The sequence below is a fragment of the Chionomys nivalis genome, chromosome 16, assembly GCF_950005125.1.
Source record: "Chionomys nivalis chromosome 16, mChiNiv1.1, whole genome shotgun sequence".
NCBI lineage: Eukaryota > Metazoa > Chordata > Mammalia > Rodentia > Cricetidae > Chionomys > Chionomys nivalis.
Genome location: NC_080101.1, coordinates 2,142,615 through 2,164,583, shown reverse-complemented (window position 1 = coordinate 2,164,583; position 21,969 = coordinate 2,142,615). Strand labels below are relative to the sequence as shown.

The window sequence follows — 21,969 nt, the reverse complement described above, 5'->3', positions numbered from 1 at the left end:
TGAAATACTGGACATAAATTCAAAATTTTACTTATGAAAATGATCAGGGGCTGCAAAAAGGATATATGCAAAATATAAAGTAAGGGGATCAATATGAAATGTGGGTAAGAAATTCAGAAACAGAAAAGAAAATCCAAAATAAAAATGGGAAATTTAGCAAGGACATTTAGGTTTTGAAAAAAAAAGTTGATGAAAAACTCCATCAAATAATAACCAGTGGAATGCATTCGTAGTAGATTAGATTAAGCAGAAGAATAATTCAGGGCTAGAAGACTGGATAGAGGAAATAATGCATCCAAATACTAGTATTAAAAAATGTGAATAATCATATCCAAAGCAGACCAAGTCTAAGAATTGATAGGGTAGGAGAAAGAGTTGGGACAAACAACAGAACATAAAAAATCTACTCAGTATAACTATATCAAAAAATTCTCAGATTTACAGAGAGGAATGGACATCCAGGTGCACGAAGTGTTTAAAACTTCAAACTACATAACTAGAAAAACTTTTTTTTTTTTTTTTTTTTTTTATTTTTTATTCTTTTTTAATTAAAATTTCCACCTGCTCCCCGTTTCCCATTTCCCTCCCCTCCTCCCAAATATTGCCCCCTCCCCCCACTCCCCTCCCCCTATCCCCACTCCTCTTCTCCTCCCCCCACACCATTCCCCCTCCCTCTCGATACTGAAGAGCAGTCCAAATTCTCTGCCCTGCGGGAAGACGAAGGTCTTCTATCTACGTCCAGGAAGGTGAGCTTCTAAACAGGCTAAGCTCCCACAAAGCCAGTTCATGTATTAGGATTGAAACCTAGTGCCATTGTCCTTGGCTTCTCATCAGTCTTCGTTGACCGCCATGCTCAGAGAGTCCGGAATCAACCCATGCTTATTCAGTCCCAGACCAGCTGGCCTTGGTGGGCTCCTAATAAATCAGTTCCACTGTCACAGTGGGTGGGTGCATCCCTCGTGGTCCTGATTTTTTGCTCTTGTTCTCCCTCCTTCTGCTCCTCATTTGGACCTTAAGAGCTCAGACCGTTGCTCCAAATTGAGGCTCTGTCTCTACCTTGATCCATCGCCAGATGAAGGTTCTAAGGTGATATGCAAGATATTCATCAGTATAGGATAAAACATCAAAATAAAATTCAACTTGTCTGGAAAAATTCTGAAGCACAGATTGATATACTTTAAGCTCTAAAGAAAATAATTTTCAAGAAAGTTTAACATATACAGAAAAGTTATATTTTATAAGTAATGGAGAAATAGATATTTCAAGAAAAGCACTAAGCATACTATTCCTTATCTACTATATAGAGACTAAACCCCTAAATATTCAGTTATACCTGATGGAGTGGCTCTACTCTATTCCATTTTACCTGAATCAAAATGGATATCGAAGAGAAAACAAATGATTGTTGAGGATGAAAGGAAAAAAATCTACATGCTACTAGTTTGGAAAGTAAACTAGTTCATCCAATACAGAAATCAGTAATGAAGATTCCTCAGATATGAAAATTATAAATGTCATATGATCTACCTTTGCTAGTCTTGGTTATAAACTTGAAAGAATCTTAGTCAGGATACCCTGAAATATTTGTGTCTTACTGTTCATTCAGCTTATTCAAAACAGACAAGCTAGGGATCCTCCATAGATGCCTACCAGAATGTGAATGGGTAAAGAAATGCAAGCTTTATTCACTATAAAAAGTGATTTTGTCACTTGCAAAAATGGGTAAGTGCATAAACCATTGCATTAAGCAAAAGAAGCCAGACCGAGTAAAACAGAAGTCTCACTTTCTCTCACATGTACGACATGATATCAAAGGTGTCTACTGTGCTAGTATATATGTGTCTAAATTAAGGATGGAAACAGGGTGCTTAATTTATGGGAAAAGGACATAGATTCAGTGTTTTCTCTAATCTGTAATCCAGATGATATAAAATATATACACAACTACATGTATATTTATTTTGGTGTCACTTAAGTTTTAACTACTAAAATTTCTTTTATTAAATTTTACAGATCTTAAGTTTCATCCTCACTTACGTCTATTCTATTATCCATATTGATTATTTTGGTGGTAATATTGATAGAATTCTTAAAATTCATGCATTGTTGTTAGAACAATTTAGAGACTACAACTATTGCTTTGGTTTATAAACTCTGTTTCTATGATAGAAAATGGTCCAATCTCCCAAGAAATTTCTGCTTTATACCTGTTATTTTACAAAGTTGACAAAACCAATCTATTATTTTGAAAAGTATCTTCTGTCAGATACAGTATATATTGCTTTAAAACAGTAGTAAAAATGCTGATTTAAAAGAGAAAAATAGGCACTTTATAAAAACTTACTTATATATAAATACAAATAAATATGCATTAGCTGTGAATGAGTTTAATGTGCCAAAAGAAGCTAAAATATAACAAGAAAAGCTGACACAATGGTGCAATTTTAACCAGAACTGCATACCATCCTGCTACAATCAAAATGACCATTGTTCTACGTGTTAACTTACATGAGCCCACTGTGCCAGGATCACATGAATGATTGCTTGCCTCTCTGCTCATTTACTTTTTTTTTATGTTCATAGTAGCTTTTTTTTTGCATTTTAAGTATTTATTTATTTATTACTTTATAAATAATACCATTCAAAATTTCCACTTCCTCTCCTCCTCCCACTTCCCTCCTGCTCTCCCACTCACCCTCCTCCCCCTCCAGTCCTAAGAGAGGGCAGGGTAACCTGCCCTGTGGGAAGTCCAAGGCCACCCCTCCATTCAGACTTTTGGCAATTCATCACATCCTCTGATACCAGAAGCATTCTCAAAATTTTGTAAATGACATTGAAGGTGCTAACAGCTGGTGAACAGAATATCTTGGCTTCAAATAGATATTTGTTTCAATCAGCTATTAGGTTATTACTATTCAGGAGTTGTGCATATTTCAATTCACAGGTCTTCATTACAAACATTAAATTCAGTATCAGTTGCTTGACAGTTTAAAATACTCATATTGGTTGCCTCTCTGGTTAACAGGGATTGAAAGTTGACTTCCAGTGAGACCCATGCTGAGAGCAATTTTAAGTCTTCTATGAAATTAAAAGAGTGGCCACTGACACCAATTACTTCAGAGGATTTCAAGGACCCTTACATTTTCTAGCTCCTCTAATGCCTGACTCTGTGTCAATACAGCATCCTGTTTCTCTAAAACTACAAAGGAAATATCACAAATGACTTATAGCAGTAGTCCAGGTGTTTTCTTGTTGATATATGGATCCTGTTTTAGTAAAATGCAGAGAAATTATTTTCCAGAAAAACAGATGTCCAAATGCTCTAACTATTCTCTACAGGAAAACTGGATACATGAAGAAAACTTGGCTCCACTGAGGCTGGAGCACTGCCTGCTCTTGCAGAAGACCCAAGCTTAGTTCTCAGCACCCATGTGGCAGTTCCCAACTGCCTGTAACTCCATATTCAGCAGATCTGTTGCCACATTTTGGTCTCTGAAAGTACCAGACATGCAGGAAATTTACATAGATAATGTACAGGCCAAAAGCTCACAGTTGGTGAAGACCGCTCATTCTTTCCTGGCCGTCCGTACCCCCAAAATGATCACACAGAAACTGTATTAATTACAACATTGTTTGGCCTAACCAGATTTGTTCTTGGCTAGCCCTTATATCTTAAATTAACCCACTACAATTAATCTATGCATCACCACCAGGTTGTGCCTAAGTCTCAGCGGGCTCCAGCAGGCATCTTTCTCCTAAGGCAGCTACCTGACATCTCACTGACTCCACCTCCTTTCTCTCTGTGTCTGCTTGGAATTCCCACCTATTCTGCCCTGCTAAAGGCCCAAAGAAACGTCTTTATTAACCAATGGTATACAGAGGGGAATCCCACATCAACTCATGCATATCAAATAAAAATAAACAAACCAAAAATGACATTGCTCCTAATTATAAGACAAAGCCTAGGCATAGACATTCTGCATTTTCTTGATATTACTTGATTTGTCTTGAAGTAGTAGAGCTAAATTTATCAGTTTTAGATTAATATAACCTTATATACTTCTACTTCCCTTTCTTAGTAACTCTTATTTTATATTCAAATATGCTCTGTACACAAAAATCCACACAATGCTTTGAAGTAGGAAATAGTATAGTATGCCAAACAAATGAAGAGATGCATTAATCTAGAGCTGATAATATTTTAAAATCTATATAATTATATAACTATAACTGATATTCAGGCTCAGGCAAAGTAAAACAAAAAATTAACTGTGTCCAAGTTTCTTCCTTCCTTTCCCTCTTCTTTCATTACTTTTCTCCTTCCTTCCTTCTTTCTTTCCTTCCTTCCTTCCTTCCTTCCTTCCTTCCTTCCTTCCTTTCTTTCTTCCTTCCTTCCTCCTTCCCCTCCCCCTTCTTTATTTCTTTGATTTTTAAGATAGGGCTTCTCTATGTAACAGCTCTGACATTTCTGGAATGCACCTCTGTTGACCAGGCTGACCTAAAACTCACAGAGATCTGCATGCTTCTGCCTCACAAGTGCTAAAATTTTTAGAAAAGAAGAAAAATTACGGTTTCTTAGAGAGAAAGGGTGTACTTTAATTCCCACACACATGGTCTTCTATGAGTAGCTGTAGAATAAACTCTACACTGCTTCTCCGTGTTTCAATTTCCTCTCCCAGGTTCAAAATTAAGATAAGTCTCAGAACATGCACTCTGCGTCAACAACCATAATGAAAGAATGAAAGATTTAATCATTCTAACGTTCTGTCTAACAAATGCTTAATTGCCTCACATTTTTCATCATTATGGGAAAGCTCATCCATATACTCAGAGGCAATGCAATCTACAAAGTTGTTAGATTCATGGATATTTAAGAGATGCATGAGAAAGCAGGTTGACTGACAACTGAGGCCAGCATTGGAGACTGTCTGACAAAGGATGGGTAAGGCCACACTTGGGCAGTTTTCTCCCTGAGTTGGTGAGGAACAGCAGCAGCTAAAATAACTTGCTTCTTGCCTTCACTGCAAATGCTTGGCAGCAAATGGAAATAAGGTAGAGTAGGAGGACCTTCTGTCTATGTGTTACTTTCATTGATCAAATAAAGAAACTGCCTTGGCCTTTTGATAGGGCAACCCTTAGGTGGGTCGAGTAGATAGAAGAGAATGCTGGGAGAAAGAAAGCAGAGTGAGGCAAACGCCATGCTTCTCCTACCTAAGACGGATGGCGGTTAGACTCATGCCGGTAAGCCACAGTCAAGTGGCGATACACATTCATAGAAATGGGTTAATCAAGATGTGAGTGTTAGCCAGTAAGAGTCTAGAGCTAATGGGCCAGGCAGTGTTTTAATGAATACAATTTGTGTGTTGTTATTTTGGGTGTAAAGCTAGCCATGAGGGATCCGGGCGGGATGAAAAGCAGGCCTGCTTGTCTCATCACTACAATAAGGCAAATGGTATTTAGAGCATTGATATTTAGTATTAGATGTGTTTTGCAGGTAGAGAGCATTTGTCTTTGAAACTGAACTTTGAGACATGAATGGAGCAGGATAAGTGCTGTAAATTTCCAGTCTCAGTGGTCTAACAAATCAAGGTATGCATTTTACTTAAGTGCAGCAAATGTAAGTGCAATGTTTTTTGTGATCATGAAATATTACGAGAGGGAGGGAGGGAGAGAGAGAGAGAGAGAGAGAGAGAGAGAGAGAGAGAGAGAGAGAGAGAGAGAGAGAGAGGAATGATTTGAAAACTTGGTTGGTTAGGCATAGAAGAATTCCAAAGTCTGTGTAGTCTGATGCTGTAAAGGAAGCACTGAGAATGCAGGCTTGGTATAGACAGAGGAGTGAGAATAGAGCCTGAAGGACATGGGTAAGAAGTTTAGTCTGGTTGGCAGGTGTTGGGGGAGACTGCTTGTTTGTTCCCAGCAGCCAAGACCCGAAATAATCACACAGAGTGTATTAATCAAAACACTGCTTGGAAATCTCTTAGGTATATTTCTAGCTAGCTCTTACATTTTAAATGAACCCCTTTCGATTATTTTATACTTTGCCATGAGACTTGTGGCTTAACCATTCCGGCACACAGGCGTCTTTCTCCTCTGGTGGCTACATGATGCCTCTCTAACTCTGCCTACTCTGTCTCTATCTCTCTTCCAGCCTGACTATATTCTGTCCTGTTATAGGCGCAAAGCAGCTTCTTTATTAACCAATGATATTCACAGCATACAGAGGGGAATTCCACAACAGACATGGAAAGAGAAGGGCCAAAGCAAGAGCATACATACATGGCCATACATACATACACACATACATGGCCATACATACATACACATACATGGTCAGCAAAGTATTAATGAAAAAACACTTCATTTTTAATAATTAATAGCAGGTACAGACATGGAAAGGTTTCAGTGTTGGGCTTTAAAGATTTATTCTGATGTTTATAGTCCTTTGCTATCTCTATAAAAAAAATCTCAGTCTGTAGAGATCCCACCAATTTCTGTTACTAGTAAAGAATGCCTCAAATCAGTTAAAAATTGTCCTTTAGAATATTACTATTGAATTTTAATCTTAAAATTACTATCATTAAATTGTATATTTATCTCTTTATTAAACCAAACAGAAGGTACCTTGGTGAAAATACTCACAGTGTCAACAAGTATTTCATAAGAGATAAAACAAATAGTTCAGATTTTACTTAGGTATTTTCTGTATTTCAATATTTAAGACAATAAAAATTATAACTCCTCAATCTATTTTTATAAAAGATATAAAAACATTAAAAGTAGTGAGGCCTACTTTATTTTATTATTTTGAAATTTGCTTCTTCCCAGAAATACTCTTGACTAAAACTTGGAAGTCTCATCATTTGTAGATAACTAACTTACTTTAATACGTGTCATTTTAGATATCTCAAGATCCATTTTATTCAGAAGATTGTCCATCACTCTTTGCTATTAAATGAATGCTCTCCTGGTACATTTCACAGTCTGAGCCTGTTGGAGCTTAGTACTCAGCAGAATCTTTGCCAAGTGTCGGCAGATTGTGATCATTTTCGTATCTGTGTAGTTCTTGGTGCTCTAATCAGTTTATGCTTAGATTATTCATGTGTATGCTCAAATTAATACCACTTCAAGCTGCGTTTAGGCTGCCATCATAACCCGACCACAGCAGCAGACATCCACACTATTTCTTCTTCTTAAGTAATTAGATATTTTATGTGATTCAATTGCTAACTATTGGGGGAGGTTGTCTTTATGAATGAGTCTATTATTTTAAGAATTAGCAATTATCCACACTCCTATATTGATTTCCACTCAATTTTATCTTGAAATGAAAAATACTGATAATAAAACTTTTCATTAGACTCTACTACAATAGATCTAATGATTATTTTAATTTAATAAGGGATACATTGGTTGCATGCATGTTCCTTTAACTAGATTCATTTAGCAGCAACTTGAAAATATAATAGAAAGTATTAAAATTGAAGTAAGCATGAAGGAATAGATATAGTAGAATTCTAAAATTTGCTAATTAAATAAGGGGGAAAGACTGTTAAATTCCAATTCCTTTTGGCATTTTAACCTGTCAGTATTCCTTCATCCTTTTATAAAATTTATTTTCTTGTTTTGTGCAGTTGAACTACCATGTATGAGTATACCCTTTAGAAAAATGTCATAATAAAATTGAACAAATATGTGAAAATTAGTATTTTAATATTTAGGTCCAACACATTATATGAAGAATCACCACATTTTGCCACTTGATAAAATAAGACATTAGTATTTTCTATGACAAGGTGAAAATTGAAAAATGGTTGAATTGACTTATTTCTGCCTTCTAAAATCTAAGTGTTTCAAATTCTTGTCAATAATGCAATAATGTGTCTGTATGCACTTAATCTCACTCATTTTTCATTTCATTGATATGAAGGACTTCATCCTAGCCAGGCTTCTCTGGTAGATTTGGTATCTGTACAACTTTCATGTTGTTGTAACATGTAGGCTGCAATTTTAATACTTATTTATAGAATTCATAAGTGAGTGAATACATGAATGAATCACTTCCTACTCTGAAATAATAAAGCTTTGTATTTATTGGAGTAAATGAGACAAGGAAACAAAAATTATAATAAAGTTAAAATTTTATGCTTCTCAACTTTTCTAATTCTATCATTTTAATATAGTTCAACTTGTGAAGATCATCAACCATAAAATTATTTAATGACTACTTCATAATTGTAATGTTGCTACTGTTATGAATTATAATGAAAATACCTGACATGCAGGATAGTTGATATTTGGACCTTGGAAACGTCATGACCTACAGGTAAAAACCATTGGTTAAAAGCAAGAGCAAAATTAGGAGATATGCAAATAAAATTTAAGATAGAGGTAGTGAAAAGTATTAGTGAACATAGCATTTATCTAAAAACTTTTGCTTGAGTATCTTATTATTTCCCTCAATTTCAATATATTTAGAAACATTTCCATGTAGTCTAATAATATTCAGAATATGTATTCACCCAAATATTAAATTATGTATAAATTCATAAATATGATAGAATTCTTTTCACCTCAATACAAACATAATTTAAAATACACTATAAATTTAATGGCAGAATTCTAGCTTTCCTTCAAAATTCATGGTCCTGCCTACTGTGTTTTTTATAGGAGTAGAGTTAAACAAGGCATATCACACTTATTTCATGCTCTGTAGTGACTTCCTCTTCCAACAGAGGTCACAGTGCCCAGGACCCGAGGAATCAGTCCTACTTTAGACTAGTAAAATTTCCATTGGTGAATATAGCTTACATGTGCAAAAAATGTATTCCAAATTTTGTTCTTTCATGTCATTTTCTCTAATGGGTAGATATTTATTACTCCTACTCTGTGATGAACTTAATAGAAAGACTCAGTAAAAATGAAAGAGCACAAGACTTCTGTACTGCCTAGCTGCTAGTGACACAAACTTGAGGTAATCTGTAGCAGAAAGTTCAGAGGAGTAACTACTTCCACTAGACTTGTCTGTAGATAAGTCTATTGGCAATACTGTCTCCAAGCATCTTAGAATAAGACGGAGAGCTGTCTCCTCCCATTTATAATCCTCTCTAGTTCTTGGATTAAGGATGTGCACCACTACTGCCTGGTTTCTATGACTTTCTGGTTAGAAAGTCCTGTGGAAAATTACCCACATCTATTCTGGATAACCAAGGTCAAGATGCTCCAGCTGATTTATGTTGGCCTGTTAGATGGCCTGCTTGTGCAGACTTGTTTGCGCAGCAAACTGCTCATCTTAGCTGTGAAATGGCTTGCTTGTGAAAAATTGCATCTTGAAACTGAAGAGCAAGAAAGGAGGGAATTTTTTTTGTCTTTACAAACCTGTTCATCAATGGCCCTGGGTTTTGATCCTACTGCACGTACTGGCTTTGTGGGAGCCTAGGCAGTTTAGATGCTCACCTTACTAGACCTGGAAGGAGGTGGGAGGTTCTTGGACTTCCCAAAGGGCAGGGAACCCTGACTGCTCTTCAGGCTGATGAGGGAGGCGGAGTTGATTGGGGGAGGGGGAAGGTAATGGGAGGCGGTGATGGGGAGGAGGCAGAAATCTTTAATAAATGAATAAATTAAAAAACAAAACTTCATCTGGGGCTGGAGAAATGGCTCAGTGGTTAAGAGCACTGATTGCTCTTCCAGAGGACAGGGGTTCAATTCCCAGCACCCACATGGCAGCTCACAACTGTCTCAAAATCCAGTTCCAGGGGATCTGACACCTTCTCACCAATGCACATAAAGATAAATAAATCATAAAAAATTTAAAAAAACCCTGTTCGTCTAAATGCTCATGGGTACACTTGGTTCCCTACTACCTAAGTGTAGCTTCAGCTGGTCTGAATAAATAGGCTATAATCTGTTTCTGAGTGATCTTCTCTGGTGGGATCCCATACCAGGAAGATGAACTGGGAGTAGATCTTAGAGTAGAAACTCTAATCAGGATATATTCATTAATAGAAAATACATTAATAGAGAAAAAAACAAAGATCGAAAATAGAAAAAAGTAGAGAAGAAAGAAAATGCAATTTTATTTATTGTTTTAAAAACACTTTGCTATTCAGAATAGACATGAAATATTGGTATTAGAGTAAATCTTATGACATTTTAGAATTACATGCTTGTATGTTGTGAAACAGAATAATTGTTTAACTATATAAAGATGGTTACATTCGGTTATGCTGCATTTCTGTAACGACGACATGTGTTGCCTTGCCTGCCTTAGGCACCTGATTGAGCTAATAAAAACCTGAACAGCCAATAGCTAAGCAATATAAAGATAGGTGGGACTTTCAGGCAGAGAGAATAAGTAGGAGGAGAAATCTAGACTGGAGAGAGAAGAGAACAAGGGAGAAAGAGAGGGAGATGCCAGAGGTCATGCAGGCAACCACCAGCCAGACACAGAGGAAGTAGGAAAGTAGAGCATACAGAATGAAGGAAAGGTAAAAATCCCTAAGGAAAAATGTAGATGAAGAGAAACAGGTTAAAAAAGGTTATAGGAGCTAGTGGGACAAGCCTCAAATATGACTGAGAATGCATAACCAATAATAAGTAGTTAGCTGAGTAAAAAAAAAAAAACCATTTCAAATCGTATTCTAAGGACAGGGTTAATCTGCAAGGAACTTCTGCAGTCCAATGCAAAGCAACTTATGAAGTTTTCTAAAGGTTTGAATGGACATTTCTACAAAGAAGACAATACTCAAGAATAACAGCTGTATTGAAGGATGCTCAACAGCAATAATCAGGGAAATGCATCTGAAAATTTCAATAAATCTATCCTTAACACTTTCCCCAGGATAAAGCAAACTGATTGATTATCCAATTCCAAATAGTCATTTCCAATAAACATTCACATAAATAACATTCTCAAGAAGAAGCAGATAATGAAAGAGGATTTATTATAGATTATCTGGATATATAGGTTACATATAAGTACATGTTTAATGAATTATGATTGTTTATTCAGGCATGATAGGTGGGGTACTAATAGAGATGACAAAGATGGCATTTATGGGACTCAACACTGCAACCAACAGAAGGCCAGAGGAAAAAAGAAAGAAGGAGAGAGAGAGAGAGAGAGAGAGAGAGAGAGAGAGAGAGAGAGAGAGAGAGGAAGAACAGAAACTTGTGTGGTTCAATGATGTTGAAAATTTCATAGAGTGACGTTTGGCTGCATCTTAGACTGAGTTGGAACTGAATGAGAATTAGGTAGCGTTCTTTAAACACAAGTATATTGTTTATTGTTTCTCATTACACCTTAGCTCAAATAAATAAATTTACTTACTATAGTTAGCCATTTTAAGGGTAAAACATGATTTAAAATATAAGAGTTTTAACTGCTACTTATCCTCTCTTGTGTTAAGCAAAACGTGTACAGAACACAGTTCAGTGGGCTTTGTTCTTTCAAGTCGAATGGAAGTCGAAGTAGAAATCAAACACTTTTATTATTACTAAGAGAAAAGGGACAATTTAAACAGCAGAATTTTTCATATTGGTTAAGATTAGTAATAATATTAAGCAAATTTTATGTATAATGAATTGAAAAACATTCAGATTTTAAATTATGTGTAGAGATGGAAGGAAGGAGAAATGCTTGGGAGGTCGTTATTGGATCATTTATCAGTAAAGGGGAATTCATAAGTGACCTACTTTTGGATGCTTTTAATTAAAAATATAGTCTGTGTTGACACATTTTCTTTATATCCCAGATGGTTAATATAAGACTAGAGCACAGAGGACCTGAGGAGGCATATATGACCTACATCCCGTTTGCTCAGAAAGCAATCAGCTGCCACACCAGATTGCTTTGGCCCAATGAATTTAACAAATAAATAAAGGGCTGATGATTACAATAAATGCAGAGATTCTTGGGGGAAAGGGAACATCTATAGACTTTACTGAGGTTGTTATAAGAAAAAAAAAGAAAAAAAATACTATCAAATTTTCCACTTGATTCTTAGTAAGCAATGTTAGGACTTTTGTGTTTCTGCATGTGTGTGTGTATGCGTGTGTGTGTTAAGATAGGAAGAGAGCACTGTGGGGCAAATTTGAATGCAATCAGCTGAGATTTTTCTTCTTTTAGATTATTATTTTTCTCTGAAGCAAGTCCATATGTAGAATCTAGAAGGTTCATTGAGTGAACGTACTTACAATGAAAACTTGATGACCTGAGTTTTATCCCCAGAGTTCATGGTGAAAGGAGAGACAATGAAAAGTGAAGATACCATCTTACACCGGTCAGAATGGCTAAAATCAAAAACACCAATGATAGCCTCTGCTGGAGAGGTTGTGGAGAAAGGGGCACTCTCATCCATTGCTGGTGGGAATGCAAACTTGTGCAACCACTTTGGAAAGCAGTGTGGCGGTTTCTCAGGAAAGTCGGGTTCAACCTACCTCTTGACCCAGCAATACCACTATTGGGAATATACCCAAGAGATGCCCAAACATACAACAAAAGTATATGCTCAACTATGTTCATAGCAGCATTGTTTGTAATTGCCAGAGCCTGGAAACAACCTAGATGTCCTTCAATGGAAGAATGGATGAAGAAAGTATGGAATATATACATATTAGAGTACTACTCAGCAGTAAAAAACAATGACTTCTTGAATTTTGCATACACATGGACGGAAATTGAAAACACTATCCTGAGTGAGGTAAGCCAGACCCAAAAAGAGGAACATGGGATGTACTCACTCATATTTGGTTTCTAGCCATAAATAAAGGACATTGAGGCTATAATTCGTGACTCTAGAGAAGCTAAATAAGAAGGTGAACCCAAAGAAAAACATATAAGCATCCCCCTGAATATTAACCTTCATCAGGCGATGAAAGAAGACAGAGACAGAGACCAACATTGGAGCACTGGACTGAAGTCTCACGATCCAAAGGAGGAGCAGAAGGAGAGTGAGCACGAGCAAGGAACTCAGGATGGCGAGGGGTGCACCCACACACTGAGGCAATGGGGATGATCTATCGGGAACTCACCAAGGCCAGCTGGCCGGGGACTGAAAAAGCATGGGACAAAACCGGTCTCGCTGAACATAATGGACAATGAGGACTACTGAGAACTGAAGAACAATGGCAATGGGTTCTTGATCCTATTGCATGTAATGGCTTTGTGGGAGCCCAGGTAGTTTGGATGCTCACCTTAATAGACCTGGATGGAGGTGGGTGGTCCTTGGACCTCCCACAGGGCAGAGAAACCTGCTTGCTCTTTGGGCTGAGGAGGAAGGAAGACTTGATTGGGGGAGGGGGAGGGAACGGGAGGTGGTGGCGGGGAAGAGGCAGAAATCTTTAATAATTAAATTAATTAATTAATAAAAAAAAAGAAATAAATAAAAAAAAAAAAGAAAAGTGGCCTTCTGATTCCACACATGGATAGTTGTGTGGGTATGTGTGTGTGTGTGTGTGCATGTATATACAAGTGTGTGTGCATGAGTGTTTGTGTACATATGTATGCATCCCAGTGTGTGTGCATGTGTGCATGCATGAATGTGTGGGTGTAAACCCACATAATAAATAAAAACTTAAAAAATAATGCTAACATTAAGATTGTCAAGTATTGTTTGTTCTTGTTTTTTGAGATGTTTATTTTATGAAAGATATAGCAAGAAAAAATTTGAAGCAATATGAAGTTCTCAATGCTGGGATTTTATCATCTTCCACTCTATATCTCTGTTCGGATTTTCTGCCTAGTTTTATTCTACTAAGCTATTGGCCTAAACAGCTTCTTTAAAAACCAACTGTAATAAAACATACTCATAGCATACAGAGGAGAATCCCACATCAGACCAGAACTTTTTGTGTGATAGTCCTGAAGAAATACTTGAAGGAGATTACATCTTTTTGGTACCAGTTTCTTGATAAACATACTAATGTTTCAGTCCCAGTGAAGTAAATGTTTCACTTCAGTGATGTTGATGTTTTCAGTCCCAGCAGACTGGAAACTACAAATTTTTAATTAAAAATAACAGCAAACACCTGTGATAGTCTTTGAGGATCTTCTTTCTGAAACCTCATAAATCAGCATTCATAATAAACATTTGTTTCTCAGCATTCTTGTCTTCGAAGAGCCCACAGGATAGTCCTATTAAATTCAAAGTACTCAATGACATTTCCAGCACAAAGTCCCCCATGTTCTTTCAGTCTTCCCCAAAACCAACGCGATAGTGTACATCAAAGCAACACCCCACATTCGTACTTATCAATTGCTGTTTGATTTTGCTTTTTAGTACTTGGAAAAAACAAGGACAATGTCCAGCTTCAAAAGAGATGGAATTCTTCCAGTATATATATATAAGCTACATTTCATAACCAAGGGAAACCAAGACAGGGACTCAAACAGAGCACACAGAGGAACATTCCCTTTCTGTGAGAGCCATAAAGGTCCTTGTGCCCATAGAGCTCTAGGGAACAATAATGCTAAACATGCAGAGGCCTCTCTTCAAAGGAGAAATTCCCTATTTTCCATCGGGAAGGATAGGAATGGATAATATTAATGACCTGGTGACATTTTGTTGTCTGTGGAGGCAAACCTCAACCATCTTTTGCTATAGAGGCAGATCTTATTATCCAAATTCAACAGAATGTTTATCCCATACTCTCTCCCCCTAGACCTTTATCTTTAGCTCACAGTTAATAAAATCTATCCTTAGGGGAGATGTTCTATGTGGCTTTTGGTCTGCTGACCTGTTTGCTGCTGGTCAGAGACAACTCTAGACTCTAGGCATTTGACTTATAGAACCAGCCCTCATGGACACATGCACTTTGTAAGGAGTTTCTAAGAAATCACACTTTAAGTTTTATTGTGTACCTGAAATTGTGATCATTGTAGCCTAGAGACCTGGAATGGGAGTAATTATTGCTTGAAAACTTTTTCCCAAATTGTGTGTTTTAAATACGCTGATGATAAACTGCCTGGTATCAGACTCCTCTAGTTTGATCCAACTTGACAAAGTCAACATGAACTGAGTTTTCATTCGGACCTCTTTGCCGTTAGATTCCCTTCCTGGCCACTTGCAGTGTCCCCTTCAGTTATCTACAACTCAGTCATCTTTGTTTGTTTGTATGTTTGGGCTGTGGGGTATGGGCCTTGAATTCATTGTCCTTTCTTTTTGACCAAATGCGTAGATAAATAAATTGAAGAATCATCATTAAGCAATGTAGTATGTAAAAACAGACCTGGACTTTGTTGTAAGATTACTGCCAAATGTAGCATTAAAATAAATAAGATTGATGTGCTCACTTTAGCAGTTAAAATGATGGTTATTTTATATGCACTTATTCAATATATTTGAAAATCTGTTCTACAAAATGATTGTAAATGGATACTTTGCACTCATAGGTCCAGATAACTTGTAAAATAAATATTCAATCCTTATACTTTCTCCCTTGTATTCATCTCTTCAACATACCACAGACTTTTCCCTTGCATCTAAACTGTAGCAGATATTCCATACTAAGAATTTAATGAACAAGCTAGAACAAACCATATCTTTTTATAGATAAAAGTAGAAAGAAATACGTTTTAGCTTTTCAGTCTTTTCTGTTTCAGAAGTCCAGAGATAGACAATGCAGAGATTCTATGTCTCCAATAACAGGAAATTCCAGAGCAGGTAAAAGCCCAGAGATAGATATAGATGGATGATTCTCAAAGGTTGGAAGTAGGGAGAATGAAAATTGACAGACGGAAGTAGTTTTAGGCTCCCTTAAGGTGTGCTGAAAATACTGTGAAAGGCCAATGTGATGATCATTGCACAATATACTGGAATGCACTGAGACTGGTAGTTTTAATACTCTATACAGTACTAAATGTGCTGTATACTGCTACACACTTTAATATGGTTACCCATTTATTTTACCATATGTGATTTACCTAAATTACAATGGAATTGGGAAACCTAAGATTGAGAGTTCTTTTACAAAGTGAGTCCAAAAAGGGGTTCAAGGCTCTCAGACCTGAAGAGGACTCTCAACTTACCTGCCTCATTTATCCATTTACCCAGAAAATATAAGCTACTCCCCTAATATGGATACTGTGAATGTTTTGAAGAACACATGTACTAAACGTATGGGATACTTATGTTCTAAAAAGTACATTTTCCCAAGAATATGCACTTCTACACTCCATCACTATATTTTATAAGATCTTACTAAATGTTACTTTAAAACAGATATGAAAATTAAGTTTCACATCAGGTATTCTGATAATAAATTTTGAATAGAATTAATTCTTAGTGCTGATTCTATCAAAAAGGAAGTTAAATATTTTTCTTCTATAACAGAATTTTATCTTTTTTTAACCAGGGAGCCTAAAGACAAATACTTCAGATATTATATTCAACTTCATTTTTTCTCAGTAATAAACTCTTTTTCATGCATGCAATATAAAAATTAACCACACTATGGCAATTTCTGTTCTTTTAAAGCCTGTGGAATCAGTGGATTATCTAACTTTTACAATCTGATATCTCTAGCTAGAAATGTAATTTTAGCAACCTTTTTCATATTTAAATTGCTCAGTAAAATAGAGATGAAAATTTAAAAGAAAATTCAATATGGATATATTATCTGGTGCAGCACTAGTTTTAATGGTAGAAATTCAATGAAGAATATGATTTAATTGTTGTTTTAGATTAAACCGCATCCTGCAGGTGGAAAAAGAAAGTGGACTGATGCTCTACATTGGCTTATATAGTATAAGAGATCACGCCCCAAGGGGTGGGTAACCATTGGCTTTAAGACTTTCTACAGCAGATGACTTTTCAATCTTTTCATTGAATAATGAAGCCTTGATAATTGATTTTATATATACATGTGCACACACATACACATGTTTATATATATTTAATAATATGGTTTAAACTATTGCATGACTCTGCAGTTAAGAACATTTATTTTCTTGCAGAAGACCCTGTCTCAATTCTAGCACCTACACAGTGTCTCACAGCAATTTGCTATTTTATTTCCAAAGAGTCCTATGCCCACTTCTGGTCTCTGTCAGTACTGCATGCACACATGCACACAGTGTATATACACACATGATACACACATGCACATGGTGTATATACATACATGCAGGCAAAATACTCATGTATTTTTCAATTTTGAAAAATCTTAAAACATTACATAAATAATGATGACATAATTTGTGAGCTGAAATTTAAACCACAGTTTCCAGAACACTGTAAGAGATGTTATGAAATCATGACGTTGGGGCCAATAGATGAATTCTAAAGAGAGGTTTAACATGGAAGAAAGGCTATTTACAGAAATGATGAACACAATGAGCAAATGAAGCCATGAGAAATCTCAGTATATGTTTAGTGATTTTATTGAATGTTACTCTATCTTGTTACTGATTTCTACGTAGACAATGATGTCATCTTAGAACAGAGGCATCTTTATTACTTCTTTTCAGTCAGTATTTTTGTGTGTGTGTATGCATACAGGTGGGTGTTCATGATCGAGTGTCACATGGGTGAGTGTATCTCTGCTTGGTGGAGGCCAGAGGAGGATTTCAGGTGTCTGACTCTGTCACTCTGCAGTATTTCCTTGAGAAAGTGTCTCTCACTGAACTGAGATCGAGGTTTGTGGTCTGTAACCAGCAAGCCTCGCCATTCTCTTATCTCTGGTCCATCTTCCACAACACTGGGTTTGCTGGGATGTAGCCATGAATGGCTTTTTATATGGCTACTGTCTTTGAACTAAGGTTCTTGTGAGCAGCAAACAGTGCGTACCTGCTGAGTCATCTTTCTAGATTTACCATTTAATTTACTGCTTTAAATGCTCTCCATTTCACTATGATTTTGTCTTATTCTGATTGCTGAGTAGTGACAGGAGTAATATTATTTACAAATTTTCTTTTACTTATTTTCTTTCTTTTTTTAATTAAAAAAAGCTTGGCCTCAGCTTAGGCTTGCTTCTAACCAGCTGTTATAACTTAAATTAACACACTTCTACTAATCTATGTATTGTCACATAGCTTGTGGCTTTTACATCGCCTCCTGCATGCGCTTCTTCATTATATGAGTCTAGAAACACCCCCCTTCTTTTTCACAGAGATCTCTGTCCAGAAGTGTCACCTAAACCCAAACCTGCCTAGCTATTTGACATTCAGATCTTTATTAAACTTTAAGGAATCCTTAACCAATTAATGTCAAATATATTCCCCACCATGATATATATAAAATATTTACCTGAACAAGTTGAGTATAATTACAATATCAAGAAAATAATTTCTGGTATAATAATGTGACAGATTTTTAAAAAGTTATGCATGGTGAAGTAACTTAAACTATGTCTAATTCCTGGTTTAAAGATCTCTGATCCTAGAGTAAGAAGGTCACGGGGGACATTTTGTTCAAGTTCAAGAAGGGGGAGCATCTAGACTATAGTTTTTGTTGTGGCATTTATAGAGAAGCAGAGAGGTTTTTAGCTAGAGCATGACAAATGGAAACAAGTCTCTGTTTCAAGAACAAATGTAAATAAGAAAGACTTGTTGAAGACCAGCTTTGAAAAGCACACCACTTATCAGGGTAGAGGTATGTAGATTAGAAAATTAAAGAGAATGCAGACACGAGTGAAAATAATAAACCAAAAACATGGGATAGTACTGGGAGGGAGTTCCAGTGAATTCTGAAGTCACCTGAGTTTAATTTCCATTTGCTTAAAATACTGCTGACCCCCCAAAAGAGGAGTAAAATTAAAAACAGCATTGACATTATACAAGGAAGTGAAGAAACAAGTTGAAAAATTGCAGGCTACATACTTAGTTAAATATTCTGTTCCCAGAACAAGACAAGTAACACTCACACCCTAAACCAAAACATTCTGTAGGCACAACCCTCCTTGGGTGGAATCCATAGTTATCTCCCTAAGTGAGTAGGAACCTAAGTGAGTAGTTGGATCCTTAGACTTTTGATTGAGGTGGAAACATATCTTTAATACCAGAACCACTTCTGAATATTAGCCACACGTGTTGGCAATAATCTTGAGAGAGCAGAAGTAAGATTCAGCTCTCTGACCTTTATTCAAGATAGAATGAACCCATACCTATGGGCCCTGGCAAAGACTGTATAAGTCAAACAGAGGAGTCTTAAGTAATTAAGATGAGAAAATGAGCAATAAAAAGAAGTAACCAACACCTCTATTTAACGCTAGTAATCACAATAAAACAATTTTTATTGAAGTGTATAGTCTTTACCTTTTTATGGTTGTGACCAAATACATCATAAAAATAGTTTTCTTGCACAGGGCTCATGCTAATCTTCTCTGTATTGTTCCAATTTTAGTATATAAGCTGCTGAGTAAATTGGTAGCATGGGGACCTTGGGGGAGGTATCAAAGGGAGGGGAGAGGCAGAGAGGGGAGCAGAGAAAATTGTAGAGCTCAATAAAAATCAATAAAAAATAGTTTTCTTAGAAGAACAATTTATTTTGGTCCATGATTTCAATCCACACAGTTAATGGCTCAATGTGCTTGAGCAGAGATACAACTGTTCATATTAAGGTTGATCAAGAAGGAAAAATAACAAACCAGGAATATAAGGGAAAAAGGATCTGCACTTGGAATCGATCCATCCACACAAACATCCTCAAGAATGGTTTGCAGTCCATAGCAAAAAGCATGATTGTGAGATAGGTATGAGTCCCTGGGATTTTTATAGAGCTAATCTGCCACTCACATGAGGCACGAACAGCCATGCTCTGTGCTGAAAGGACATTCCTAACAAGCTTTTCATAATTTGCCCTATGTTTTGATGGTCTGTTCAGTTTGTGGTGTCATATATCCGGCATCTCCGCAGTTTTGATATGCATTTCTAATAAAAATGTATGTTTTCTCTTTTTGAAAGTCATGTTATAATGACAAGAAGCATATGACCAAATTAGAAACAGTTTATCCATGTATTTGAAATATAGATTACTCAGAATACATGAATTTTCCTTCAAATACTCTCTCTTTTTAAAATTAAAAGTCATTAGTGGGCATGCATTTGTGTATGTGTATGTGAGATGGCTGTGTAAATATACTTGGTGTTATGTGAACCTCAGTCACTTATGAATCATTTTTGTGCCCGTGCTCTCCTTCCACTTAGTATGAATTCCAGGGATTAAAATAAGGTTTCCAGGCTTGTGTTTCAAGCACCCATTGAGATATCTTGCCAGCCCCTATTTCTTTCAAATATTCAATGAAGATACTTTACAATGATCATATTATTTTGTCTGTTGAGATTGAATTCCTGAATCATATTGAATTTTTTTGAAAACTGGGAATGATACCCATCACTTACTTATGTACATTATTTATAAAATATTCAATTTCAGCCAACATCAGTACAAATATTTGTGTATTTAATCATAAAATAATGTATGTACAAGGCCATCAGCTTTGGTATTGACTCCAGTGAAGAACAAAAGCCCACAATATTAAACTAATACACTGTCATTTATGTCTTGATTAGCCATGAATTATTTTATAATACTCAAGTAAATTTGGTAAGTTGAATTTATCTAAAAGTTTGTTCCTTTGCAATTTCAATATTCAAATAACTTCACGTTTTCCAAACAATTGATTCATTTTAGTTTCATGCACTGAAGAATAAAAATATAGTAATTTGTATGCTCATTTAAAGTTATTTCAACAATTTTGTTGAAAAAAATTATCTTGTTGGTTTACTAACTACTTTACATCTATGCTTATCAGGCAAATTAGTCTGTAATTCTCTTTGTTGACTTTTATGTTAGTGGTTCTCAACTTGGGGGTCATAATTCCTTTACATGTCAAATGACTCATATACAAGGATAGAATATCAAACATCCCACATATCAGATATTTACATTATAGTTCATCACAGTAGCAACATTACAGTTATGAAGTAGCAATGAAAATAATTTTATGGTTGGAGACTACCATCACATGAAGAATTATATTAACAATAGGCCTTATAGGAAAGGTTGTGAACCACTGCTTTATGTGATTTGGGTATCAGGGTAACTGTGCCCTCATGTAATGACTTGAGTAATGTTCCTTCTCTCTATTTTATGGAATAATTTGAGGAGTACTGACATTAACTTGCCTTTGAAATTCTGGTAGAATTCTGTGCTAAAAGCATCTGATCCTGGTTTTATTGTTGTCTGGTTGTTGCTGTTGGGAGTCTTTTAATGACTGCTTCTATTGCTTTATTGGTTCTAGGTCTATTTAGATTGTTTATCTGATATTGATTTAAATTTGGTAAGTGGTACCTAGTACCATTTAAAAGGAAGTCAGACTAAATTTTACTCAATCAGATACAAAAGACATAACAAATTTATCAGAATTCTTGAATGCTGTGTTTCACTAGGTTAAAATACGTAATACTGTGGTCATTTTAATTCCAACATTGTGGGATGAATCAACTGAATCAATTTACTGTTTCAAGCACTAATTGTTTTGAGCTGAGGCAAAGGTACCAGCGATTTCAGTCTATGAATAGATGATTTTATTTTTTCATAAAATCCAATATGACTTGTGAAAATCAGCTAGTCCTGCAATCAAAAGTAACAACTCTCAGTAGTAAGGGTTCTTCTTTGGAACTGTAGATAGTGAAATATCAAGAGACAACTAAAATGCTTTGTGTATTTAGTGTTCTTATCTGTGAACCAAAGCTGTTTACTAGCTGGCTGTGTATCAATTCTAGCTGGTGTAGTTTTCTCTAAGAAGACATCTTGATATGAAGAAATATTAACTCTGAGTCTTCACTGTCTGATATGCTGACAGCTTAAAGATTTTAGTCTTCATTTGTGAAACATGATAACAATGAAGTATATTATACACAGAATTATTATGAAGAAAAAATTGGATCTACCATCTCAGGAACATTAGACAGTTCTTGGTACATAAAGACATGCTCCACAGATATCTGAAGTGGTTGGATTTATTTGTTAT

The 21,969-nt window shown here is 35.9% G+C and overlaps 1 pseudogene; it reads right to left on the bottom strand.

Annotated features, from left to right (window-relative positions):
- Nucleotides 1-19,267: 19,267 nt before the first annotated feature.
- LOC130888310 (U6 spliceosomal RNA) lies at nucleotides 19,268-19,359 on the bottom strand (annotated as a pseudogene).
- Between the last annotated feature and the right edge of the window lie 2,610 nt (nucleotides 19,360-21,969).